This window comes from Culex quinquefasciatus, chromosome 3, assembly GCF_015732765.1.
Source record: "Culex quinquefasciatus strain JHB chromosome 3, VPISU_Cqui_1.0_pri_paternal, whole genome shotgun sequence".
Classification (NCBI taxonomy): domain Eukaryota; kingdom Metazoa; phylum Arthropoda; class Insecta; order Diptera; family Culicidae; genus Culex; species Culex quinquefasciatus.
The window spans coordinates 85,010,498-85,023,270 of record NC_051863.1 but is presented as its reverse complement, the minus strand read 5'-3'; the positions used below and the strand labels follow the sequence as shown (position 1 = coordinate 85,023,270).

The 12,773-nt window shown below is 39.1% G+C and overlaps 1 long non-coding RNA gene across 1 annotated transcript; it reads right to left on the bottom strand.

Moving 5' to 3' along the window:
• Positions 1-11,286: 11,286 nt before the first annotated feature.
• On the bottom strand, positions 11,287-12,345 carry LOC119769503. Its single transcript, XR_005278391.1, has 2 exons — positions 12,169-12,345; positions 11,287-11,698 (listed from the first exon to the last, which is right to left on the bottom strand). It is a non-coding gene; the product is annotated as an uncharacterized LOC119769503 (long non-coding RNA).
• Between the last annotated feature and the right edge of the window lie 428 nt (positions 12,346-12,773).

Here is a 12,773-nt window from a genome sequence, read left to right as displayed (position 1 = left end):
TTTATATAGTTTATAAGTTAGTTTTAAGGTATCCCTTTTCCCTTTTGTACATGTAGGACCTCCTACATTTGAAATCACTGAATAGCGAAAGCTACAATATTTCATGAATAAATGAAAGTTGCTTGTATTTAAAATTGAGGTGAAAAGTCATCGTTTGTGATTGGACACTCAATAATATTTTAACTGAATGAATGTACATGGAAAAGAAATTTGAATAAATATAAATTAAAAAAAAACCTGTGACTGTTGTCTTTCGCGAGAGCACTTTTATCTCCCGTGTCTTTATTCCGGCGTTCGAGAGGTGTCGCTTCAGGTCGGCGATCGGACGGTCTTGGTAACCCTGCAAGACGACCTTAACAGGGGGCTTCACTGGGTCGTATGTGTAGAAGTTGAAGTTGCTACGCTTCAGTTCTTCAAGCACCAGTTCGAAATCTTTCTGTTCAGTGTGATCACTTGCACTGCCGACTTACCGATTTTCAGACAATATCCGAGGCCTTCCAGCAACTCGTCAACATCGTCCGCCAACGTGTCCAAAACAAAAATTGAGGTGGTCTTCGTTCCGTTGGAGAATTGTTCTTTTTTGGCGTCGACACTTTCTTCCGTGCACGCCCGTCATCGTCGTCGTCGTCGGTAGCGCTGCTACCGTCGGTGTTGTTATTTTCTTCGTCGTCGCTCAGCATCTGGAACTCGTTCCTGATGGGGATGTTGGCGGGTGTTGATGTGCCACTGGTCGTGGCACCGGAAGTACCGGAACGGGTTCGCACTGGTGATCTCGGAACATACCCGGGATGTAGTAACTTTTTGTCGATTCCATCTGCGCTCACGCTCCCCTGCGCGATGGCGGCCGACACGGCGTTGGTTTGTTTACCTTTTGCACACGGCCGGTAGACGAACTTCGCGGGTTTTCGAGGCCGCACTCGAACTGCCACGGCCACGGCCGGCCTTTGGCATGCTGCACGAGCAAACTCGCGACTAATCACGGTAAACTACGGCGAAAAAAATCGAAAAAACGATGGAGCACTGAGCACTTCACTGCTGCTTGCTCTCGTGCGTACACGGATGTGATTAGTCGAATTAAAAGTTTGCAAAATTAAGTTTTGATAAGTTTTATATAGACTTTCCCCCTGGGCTTTGTCATAATAAGTGTCATAGGTTTGATGCTTGTTTGGCAAAGAGTATTATTTGATTCGATGTGGAATTAAAATCGAAGTGTTCAGTATATTGCTGAAGCTTCCATTTTTACACATGGACACCACTTCGTGCTGCGAGAACCCACTTTGGCGCAGTCTCAGGGCTTAATCGATGGCCGGTAAGCTGTCATCGAGACCAGGAGGTTCTCCGATAGTGGAAATATCACATTTGTACAATGAACCGCTACATATGTGATTTTTCCCTATCTTAATGTGGGTGTCAGTTTAGGATGCGAGGAATTTAGGAATTTAGTTTTTGTAGAATTAAGGATTTTAACTATAAATATCAACTTTTAATACTTTGCCTTTAGTTATTTAGGGACAAAATTAGTAACAGTGAATTTAATATTTCTATCAGAATCGGTGATTTTCATTCAAGTAGCATAAAAACCATTATGATTTGTCAAAATTTCCGTAGAGTCTCGATCAATCAATAGTGAAATGATATCGAACTAAGTTCGTTGATCCGTTGAACTAACGGTTGTCGGATTATGATTGTATCGACCATTGTTGCGAATCGAGGATCTACTAAAATTCTGACGATCAAATGGTCGTCTCTATTTCAATTCACGACTTGTAAAATATGAACTGTTATTATTATTATTATTATTTTTTTCAAAGAAGCCAGACAGGTTTTACAAGAAACGTTTTTTGGCTATTAATTAAAATGTCGGGGATTTGAGATAAGAGTAGCTTTCGGATAGCTTGCTTTAAATCTTGTATTCAATTCAAGTCAGGAAAATATCCGCAAATGAAAATTTGGACTTATATGAATAATTGAACATTTTGGACTTATGAATAACACACAACTGTGCATTTATTCTAGAGTCAGATCCATACAGCGTCAGTGTTTATTTGGTCGAAGTGTACTAATTCATTGGCAGATCTGATTCTAGTTGTAATGTACGACAAGACTACTGACGGACGTGACAGGACGAGGGCCCAGTTTAGAGGTTTCGACATCAACGATCACCTAGGTCACCCTCCCAAAAAAAAAAAGTTTTATATAGAATTTCCAGAGTTTCACTTTTATACTAAGTAGTTAGTAAACTTTATATTACACCCAAATTATTTTTTTTTATCAGTCAGCCTATTTGGAGTTGGGAGATTTATGGTGATTTGTCAACAAATAAATTTATTTATATTAATTTTTCGAAACGTGTAAAAACTTTTTTTGTACCTTTTTTTTATTTTTGAAATAGTATTTGTTATAGAACTCTTAATAGAAATCATCTTTTCATGAGCTTTTAGTAAAAAAATGTTTGTCATGAGTTTCTGAACCAAACGTAGTACTAGGTTCCTGTCAAACTTTAAATTGTTTACATGTTTTACCACAAAATGTGCATAGTGCCCAAAAGGTGTAAATACTTTTTTTTACATACTGTATTTGTAACACGTAGTTTCAAAATTACTGTATCTCGAAACCATTGCATCCTATCAAAAAGTACAAACTTGTAAGAGAATGAACGGGGTTTCTGTTAAAATACACTGATAGAAAAAAAAACACGTCTCTTTTAAGCAGAGACGCATCGAGCTCTACAGGCTCAATAAAAACTCTTTACCTGCTTTGTATGGTAGAACAGAGCTAAGCTCTGGATGCAGCGAACAGAGCCAGCTCTGTATGGGAAAAAATAATATTGAATTGCATATACAGTCCAGACTCGATTATCCGAAGGCCTCGGAAAAATTTCACTTTGGATAATCAAAACTTCGGATAATCGAATCACGAAAAATATTTTTTTTTCGCTGTCTTATTTTTGATTGTTGAGCTTAAGTTTGAACCCTAAACTATGCTAAAGTGATTTAAATTTTTAATTGAAAATGGCGGTGACGAAATATTGAAAAATGCATTTTATTATTTTATAAGCAATCAACTATTCAAATTTGACTCACAGAACTCAAATTTGACGTTTAAAACAAGAAAAAAACGAAAAAAAATTGTTCGTGGTTCGATTATCCGAAGTCATATACAAACTTTCGAATAATCGAACTTCGGATACTCGAAACTTCGGATAATCGAATCTAGACTGATAAGTTTTGGAATGTTGACATATTCTAGAAAGTTGCTGGTACCAAAAGGTTCTATATTATTCTCTCAGACGTCATTACTATTTGATTGATTTTGTTCGTGCAAAACTGCCGTTCTACGCATAATTGTCCCATGTCAGTTTTGGACGATTTTGACTTTATGACATTTTTAAGTTTAGTTTGATGTGTACTTTAAGAAAAACACATAAAATCTGGTACTTTGTTCGGAAACTCATTAAAAACAACACCAAGTCTGTTTGTCCCATCGTTGAACTTCTACGCATAATTGTCCCACCAAATATGTTCTTACACGGAATCATTAGTTTTACTAAGCATTATGTCTTGTTTACCTGTTGTATAGCAAGAGAATCACAAATAAGGGTGATAAACTGCTAACTGGGGCGATTAGGGACACATAGGGCGAATAGGAACCCACGGGACAATTATGCATAGAAACGCAGAAATCGGTCGAAAAATTTCAATCGCGTTTTTCTCAGGTGCAATTTTTTGAATATTAAGCAAGGAAATCAGTTAAGCGTTTAAACTCTAAATGCTCTCAATGGAATTTAGGGTTTGCTATTGGCTGCGACTCCAAATCATGCTGCGTTCTCCGAGAAATAATCATTTGAAAAATCTACAAAAAAAAACGTTGCTTAATCCACCTTTAGGTGGGTGTTGCCTTCCTCACATTCATAAAGTTAATACACTACATACCTCAAAAAAGAGCATAAATAAGACTTATTTTTATCAAAATATCTGAGATCCGGCCTAAAAAAAGTGTATAAATATCACTTAAGTGGTTATAACATTTGATAGGGTTATCAGATCTTCAACGTTTTAGGCTCATTGGAAAGGTCTTTTGATTACCTATACAAAGACAGGTCGCATGGTGGATCCGGACAACGTTTTTATCAGAATATTTGTGATCCGGCCTCCAAAAAGTGCATAAATAACACTTGAGTGCTTATAACTTTTGATAGGATTGTTAGATCTTCAACGTTTTGGGCTCGTTGGAAAGGTCTTTCAAATACCTTTTTATAAATGTATAATATGACGGGTTTTCTTACAAAAACCACCCTTTTTACAATCTTCCGGACTTTTGTTAGAATCGTTTTTTGCCTTTCTTACTAAAGAAAGGTATAGGTTTTACTTTAAGGCTGGACGTCATTTTCATCTTCGTAAATATGTCGATTCAGCATGAATTTTCTTCGGAAAAATCGTCAAAAAAACACACTGCATCGATTTTAGACGCTCTATCGATTCACCTTGACAAAACTCGCCTATCTCCAACCCTCGAATTTTGAGAAAATAAATTCCGTGGAGTTCGAGTAATGTCCGTGTGTGGTAAATTTTTTGCCAAATTTTGTGTCACGTAATCCTCGGCTCCCCTATTTTCGATTTTGATTGTTCCAAGTGCATTTGAAAGCTGGTGTGCTGAACAAGGGTCATTTTGAGACCGAATTTCGAAACATCCATCTGTTTTCGGATGCGGCCAGACTTTTCAACAAATTACACAGTTTTCAAATGAAAATATGATCAAAATTTTTCATTTTCATATCTTTTATTTATCTCAAAAATTGCATTTTTCGAGCTCTACAACCTCCCAAATTTTCATCCAGATCCATAATCTGGTTCTGGAGTTAGAGCCGTTTGATTAACCTATCAAAAGAAAAAAAAATCCCTAAAAAAAGGTAAAAGCCCACCTGGTGACCTTTGCCAACACTTTCATTTCCGATTTTATCCGAAATTTCTTTCTACACTCATAGTGATTGGTGGTCCGATTGTCTGTGGTTGGAGGTTCGTTTGTTAGTCGGTCGTATTATTTTTCGCGTTTTATCAGTGTTTTAAAGATTTTTGTGCGTCGGGTTGGTGTTTGGTGTGGAGCCATGTGTTATAGGAGTTTGAGGAACATGAAGTTTTTGAAGAAAATGTTAAATTAGAAGTGAATTTAAATGAAAATCGATTCGTGAGATCTCCATTGTTTTCCTTTAGCAGCTCCAGCTTCACACCTTAAGTCTTTTTTTCGCCGGTTTATCGCCTCGCATCTCTATTTCGCCGATTTCGCTCATTCTACCGTTCACGCGCCATGTTTGTTTTGGTTTGGGAGGTGTTCGAACAGAAAATAGGGCTGGTGACTTTTTTACATTTATGTAAAGTTTATGACAACAAAAAGAAGACTTTCAGTTGCATAGCGGATTAACGGTAGCTTAATGTGGAAATTCAAGCAAAAGTGAACCAAGGGGTTGATTTAAGGACGAGAAATTTTGAAGAAGACGCGATCAGTTAAGTTCGGGTGTGTTTTTGTCCGGATTACTTTTTGTTTGAGTGATTGCCATCAGGAAAAAGGGATTCGATTTCGCTCTTATGAACGGGTTGTGCGGCCGTCGATTTTCGTCGATTTCCCTTCCTTGGTTCGGCGATAAATCATCCTCATCAACTGAAAAAAACGAGCACCAACGGCACTGATAGAAATTCAGTGCATCCATACAGAATCCTTTTCAAGTTATTCAAAATATTACTATATAAAATGTTTCACCATTTTTATTATGTTTCTCAAAAAAAAAAATCAAACCATCCACATTAACGACCCCCGGGTCTTTTGTGGTCTCTATTGTAAGTTTCTGCTCAAACCTAGGAGTCCGAAGGCTTGAATGGGGAGAGCACCCAAACTTCTTTTACTCCAAGGAACCTTCCACCCCAGTGTTTGAACTGACGACCTTTGGATTGTGAGTCCAACCGCCGCCAGCGATTCCACCGGAGTAGGCTTGGTTTGGTGTGTTGTTTGTACTTATGGCATGGAGACGACTCCTACACCTGGAATGACTTAACGGCTTAACAATCAAGGCCGGGACCGACATTTTACTTCCTCATCCGATGGAAGGTTATGTTTCTCATTTACGTCCAATCTTCTCTTCTTTACTTCTATTCATTTCTGATTATCTATCTAGTGAAATCCTCATCCAATAATAGTTTTGCCTAGTATAAAGTTCAATATCTATTTAAATTTTTAAGCCAAAAATTATCTTCTTTCTTCTGTACTATTTCTTCCCGCCCGTATTTATTAATAATTGAAAAAATATATTTCAGCTGCGATTAAAGGTAATTTATTATATTATCCATTACATAAACGGAAAATCATACTTATTTATTTCAATCGATCTATTTACTTTAATTTATCTTTGTATGTATCTTATATTTTAAATATTTTTCCCCACTTTCCCTCTTCTTTTTTTCTTTCCTTCTTTCAAGTCGCGTAAATAATAATATACCGGTCGTTAAACGAGAATGTCAAACTCGAGTTCATGCGTCGTTTTTACGGATTAGTTCTCCTTTTACTCTGTTCTTATTTTTCGATAATTATAAATATAACGTGGAAGATAGTACTACCTATAACGACTTCGGCTTAAAAATGTACCAATCATAAAAATGCACCATTCGTGATAGTGTCACTTTATTAATAACTGCTCGAAACGAAATTGTAAGTTACTTTGTTCGTAATCTTGTCGGTCTCGTAGATCACTTTTTCGGAACACTTCGTTCATAAAATCCCGCAACACGATGAAATCACTGCAAACCTCACTATAAAGTTTTGATATAATTTAATAGGAAACCACAGAAAATACAATTTGATATATTGCTTAAATAGCAATAGGAGTAAAAAGCCCTTCTCACAGCGTCGTTGCTCGGAAGGCACGCCGACGGGGGAATAAATGATAATCTGGCGCCGCGTTCGAATTAAAACTATTTCTAAATAAATGATTGTGTGTCTTACAGCAGCCGGCTGCCTAAGACCTATAAATTTGCAACTGATAAACAAATTGCTTATGGTCGCATCACCTACCACGGTGAATCCTGACCTCATACCAATCTTACTAACCCCTCAAAACTCATACTTGTCGGAGACGCAGTCGATTTGGCGGTCCCATCACTCAAGTATCGGACTAACATTCCCATCCACTTCCCCGTGTCTTACCACTGGTCGTGGCCGGCGTCGGTATTGATCAGCATGATAGGGACCTTTGAAAATTGCGAAGGGGTGATGATTGGTTCCTACTTTTCATCTGTGGTCCACGGAGCAATTTTTGGGGGTCCTGGTCAATAACGAAGTAGCAGCTACGGGTAGACACCAATGCTATGCTATGCTAATTTCTTTCTACACTCATAGTACAGACCATGAGTGAGCATCTGAAACAAATTTTACATCTATCGGCAATCCGGATCAATTTTTAGAGCGATTTACTTTTTGCCTTTCTTACTAAAGAAAGGTATAGGTTTTACTTTAAGGCTGGACGTCATTTTCATCTTCGTAAATATGTCGATTCAGCATGAATTTTCTTCGGAAAAATCTTCAAAAAATCACAATGCATCGATTTTAGACGCATCGTCGCCAAGTCGACAAGTTGTCAAGTTGAGCTTCTAATGCTGGCGCGTCTTGTTATTGGGATCCAATATACTCTAATATGTGTTGGGTGCCCTATCGATTTTCATTTGCTACTATAGATATCGTATATTTTTCGGCTCTTTAGTATTATCATTATATGCATAAATGTCCAGTATTTGTTTTGAAACCTGCGACATGAGACCATTATGTGATTTAAATTCTGTCATTTATTTTTATTGTGTGGTGGTCTAGAGGTTTGTGTCCTAACTAATATTTTATCTAGATCAGACCATGATTTAAATCTTGAGAAACATTGAGGTGAATTTGAAAGAGCTTTTAGAGAGTGGGGATCTTTTTAGAAAGTGGGGATCTTCTTCGAAAGTTCTTGGCTTGCTTCTTGTTGTTGGGTGAAAAAGGAAAGCTTTGATCGCAAGCGAGCGAGGGAGAGAACTTATATTCCTTACTCGCGCTCACCGCACACGGCGCCTTGTGCTAAAGAGGCGATGGTGTAGAGGTATATCTTCAAGCGTTGTGTTGTTGTTTTTTTTTTCGTTGCCAACTGGTGCTTCTTTTCGCTCGCGGGCAAAAAATCGTTGGCAACAGTGTCTGCGGCACATTCTGAAATGCCGCGCGATGTGTACCTTTGAAAAAAAACGGACAATACCAACACACAAAAGGGCTCGTACCGAAGCTAAAAAACCAAAACCGCGGTGTGCGTTGTCACTGGCGCATGTGAAGCTTGCTATGATCGCGTTTGTCATAAACGCTTGTTTGATTACAAACTTACAAACATATTGTACGATTGAAAATATTCTTTTGGTGAAAATTGCGTTTTTATTTCCTTTGGAAATCATATCATTTATAATACATTGCTTTCATCATAAGACTTTCTTTTGTGCTGACGTTATAAATAAACAAAGTCGATGTTATGAATTGAAAAAGTTCTACCATTGTTATATTCTTTAGTAAGAAAGGCTCTATCTCACCCCAGGTGGGATTAAATCGGGTTTTAGCATAACTTTTGAAGTACTTAACTAAACTTCATAATATTAACTAGGGTCTTGTGGGACTCCAAGACGGATCGAATGAGACCAAAACGGCCGAAATCGGTTCAGCCAATCCGGAGATAATCGTGTGCATATTTTTCGGTGCTCGGACTCACATCCAGACGTACGCACAGACATTTGTACAGAATTTGATTCTGAGTCGATAGGTATACGTGAAGGTGGGTCTACGAGATCAAATAAAGAAGTTCATTTTTCGAGTTATTTTATAGCCTTTCCTCATTGAGGTGTGGAAGGCAAAACATGGACAATCGATTATCGACGCCCGATCGTTTGACAATGACAGAATTGGTCTATCTCCAATATCAGAATTTTGGCGCTCAATTTATCGTAGAGCACGCGTGACGTCCGTGTGTGGTAAAAAGTGCTCAATTTTGTGGTAGGGGTTTCTCAGAGTCCATATTATGGATTTAAGCTCTCTTGGGCACATTTAAAAGGGCATCTGAACCATTTCATACCAAATTTGAATTTATCCATTTTTTAAGGGGACTCGAGTATGTTTCCACCTGATCAGGTGGTTTTCAAATAAAAATTCGGTCGGAAATTGAAATATTGAAATTGTTTATTTATCCAAAAAAATGCATTTTTCGAGCTCTACATCCTCCCAAAGTTTCATCCATGTCGGTAATGTGGTTCTTGATTTACAACTTGGGGACTAACTTACTGTGAGGCAAAAACCCCTAAAAAGGTAAAAGCCAACTTTTCACCAAATGCCAATACAGTACCTTTGGCATTATATCTATTTTTTTTTCTCCATAACATAATCTAGACCATAATCGAGGCTTTGAAAAAAAATTGACCTCATTCGGATTTTCATATTTTAGGGAATTTCCATTTTTGCCTTTCTTACTAAGTATAGGGTTTGCTTATAGCTCAGACTCCAAATCAAGCTTCGTTCTCCAATCGTTTCTCGGAAATATTCATTCGAAAAATCATAGATGATCGATTTTCGTCGCCTCGTCGACAAGTTGTCAAGTTGAGCTTCACATGCAGACGCGAGTTATGCTGGCGCGTATGGAGTTTTGATACTAGAATAACCGCCTCCCCCCCCCCCCTTTTGTACAAGAACAAGTTGCCTTATCGATTGCTCGTTCATCACACATCGCCTATCAAGATTATCTATGCTAAGCTTCAGTGAACGCAAACACGACGCAAGCAGCTATCCGTTCTGAAGCCCCATAGAGTTATCTACGTGCGCATGTATTGCATGTACGTACACGAAAAAGATTGAGGTTAAATTTTGTACCAGCCAGCAAACCAAATGGCGTGCTAGTGTGCGTGAGCGCGGGCTTAGATAACTCTATAGAGTTATCTTAGCCCGATCTCACGCACACTAGCTTACCATTTGTTTTTGCTGGGGACCACAAATTTTAACCTAAAATCTATCGTGCACGTACACGCAATACATGCGCTAGTAGATAGCTCTATGTTCATTCTGTTGCCTTTCTTTTGTTCTTGCTCATTCTCTGATCGATCACTGAGCGAACGAATTTCTGGTGAGCGTCCAAGCTTCCCATGCGCCAGAGACAAGGCACATCGCGGGTTTGGTTTTCTAGCTTCAGTAGAGGAGAAAAGCAACTCGCGACAAAATTTTGAGGCTAGGAATTTTGACAGGTATGATTTTCATAAAGTATTCGCCTCTTTTTCTCTCCCACAGAAAACTGGGGACAAAATAGCTGTCAAACAAGGTCAAACTGTTAAAGTCCCTCACAAAATGAACTTTAAGTGATTTGAGTTCATTTCTGACGTCACGATTTTTTTCTCTGTACGAGCCTATTTGTGTGTTAGTATTTTGGTTCATCGTACCAGTGCACCAAGAAACGCGTCGGCTCGTCGGCAATGAACCCAGCATATGAGTAAAGGTGGTTCACTCGGTACGTTTGCGTTAGGCGTAGTGAAGTCTCACCGAGCGCTCAGTCGCAGTATGCTTCCCAAACCCAAAATCGCCTAAATGCATACTACATAATATTCTGGCTTGCTTTAAAAGCTCACAATTTTGCCTAACGCCTAAATGTTAGTTTAGTGAATTCCAGTAGTCGTTTCAAAGCTTTCAAGAACTTTTAAGTGGCTTTATCGTTACTTCGTTTACAACACGAAAATGTTCGGGTGTGGAAACACTTTCTGCCAGTCATTATGTAACCACTCTAACGCTCTGGAGCAAGACGGATTTTTTTGTTAATTCTTGATATTTTGAAAAATGAAAAAAAACACTCAGCAAATACGAACAGTTTTGCGTTAGGCAGAAAACATTACGAACATCGCAAATTGTGAGCTAGTTCTCTGTCTCAAAATAATTTGTTCTGATTTTAAAAATCGAAAATGCTTGTGTGCAAGCACAGCTTACAGCCGGCCATGGTAAATGGGGCAAAAACCAGCGCTTTTCAGTTATATGAAAAAATCATGTTGAGTTTTGATTTGATTATTGAATTGACCATTCTTTATTTTGCTATTCCTTTGAAAAAAATTCAACTGCCGTTATCTTTCTTTTGTAAGAAAGGCTCTATCTCACCCGAGGTGGGATTAAATCGGGTTTTCAAAAAAACAACTGAAATCAAATTAAAAAAATTTTTTTAATTATTTTCAAGCAAGAAAATCAGAGAAGAGCAATAAAATGGCCAAATTCTATTGAGAGCATTTAGAGCTTGAACTCTTCACTGTATTTTTTGCAAGCAGTATTTATTATAATAATAGTGCGGAAAATCGCACGCAGAACTCCCACTCGCTCCGCTCTTTAACACCTTCCACAACATCGGAAAGACAATCTTGTCAAAGTTCAGGTGCCCACTCCAGTCCGTAATCTGCTTCGGCACCAGCACGATCGAATTCCAAACGTGCGTCTCCACCGTCGGATTCGTCTCGTTCATATTCGTGCTGAAGGGACGCCGACACGACCTAGAACCACGCCGACAGAATGGCGGGATTTTGTAAAGCAGGGCCCCGTGTTTGTCGACCGATTTGTGGAGCTGTTCCTCGGGGACCTTGCTTAGGGAAAGGACGATCAGTACGCGCTGGTACTTGTTTTCGGGGCGTTAGATCTTAATGGGGGAAGAGATTGAGAAAGTTATAATTTAATTTTAAGTTTTGTCCTTCTCTAGCTTCACTTCCAACATGCTTCGGATTGCTCAGCGTGTTTCCACCCCGCAAAACACAAACACTTCTTTTAACTTGCTGGCATGAACGTACCTACTGCCGAACGACTAGAGGTCAATCCAAACTGTTCCGATCCGGCGCGATTTTTCGATCCGGTACCGTTCCAATCTGTCATTTTTTTGCCGTCCGGCACAACGATCCGGCAAAATAAAATTTCTTTTTGACATTTGCTGCTTCAATGAAACGGATGCGTCGAAATCCCGTCCACATCCATCAGGCTAAAAATGACGGACCGCATTTAACGACGCCGGATCGGAACAGTTGGGATTGACCTTAGCTCGATAATCTGGCCGCCGATTGTGTCGTATTGAGCCGAAATGCAGACCGGCACTAGCTTCTACGGTGACATTCTTACCTGCCTTCGTGACGAACGCCGCCTGTTCTACGTCGGTGGACAGATTCCCATACAGGCGGGGCCAGAGCGGGAGGACGGCTTTGACAAAGTCCAGCTCGGACTTGTTGCACTTACACTTTTTTCTGCGAACGCATCTGTTTAGACACTTTATAATAAATAAACAACGCGATGCGGCACCAAACCACACTCGGCTGGCTTGGATCGTTTTTTTCTTCAGTTTAACGTTTCCTGCTGATTTTCTAAGTAGATCGGGAAGAACCTTTCGCTATTTAAAAAAAAGAAGAGGAAGTCATAGCGCTCGACACATAAAATACACGAACACCGTCAAGCGATGCATTGGTGTGTGTAATGTTTACGGCGATGTTCATAGATGTGAACATCGGATGGTCAAAGGCAAGTGAGACTTCAATGTTCAACGGATTTGGGCTGCGTGTAGAAACACAGAAATCGGTCGAAAATTTACAATCGTATTTTTCTCAGTAGCGCTTTTTCGAACATGGGACAATTATGCGTAGAACGGCAGTATGCTATTCAATATTATTTTTCCCATACAGAGCTGGCTCTGTTCGCTGCATACAGAGCAGGTAAAGAGTTTTTATTGAGCC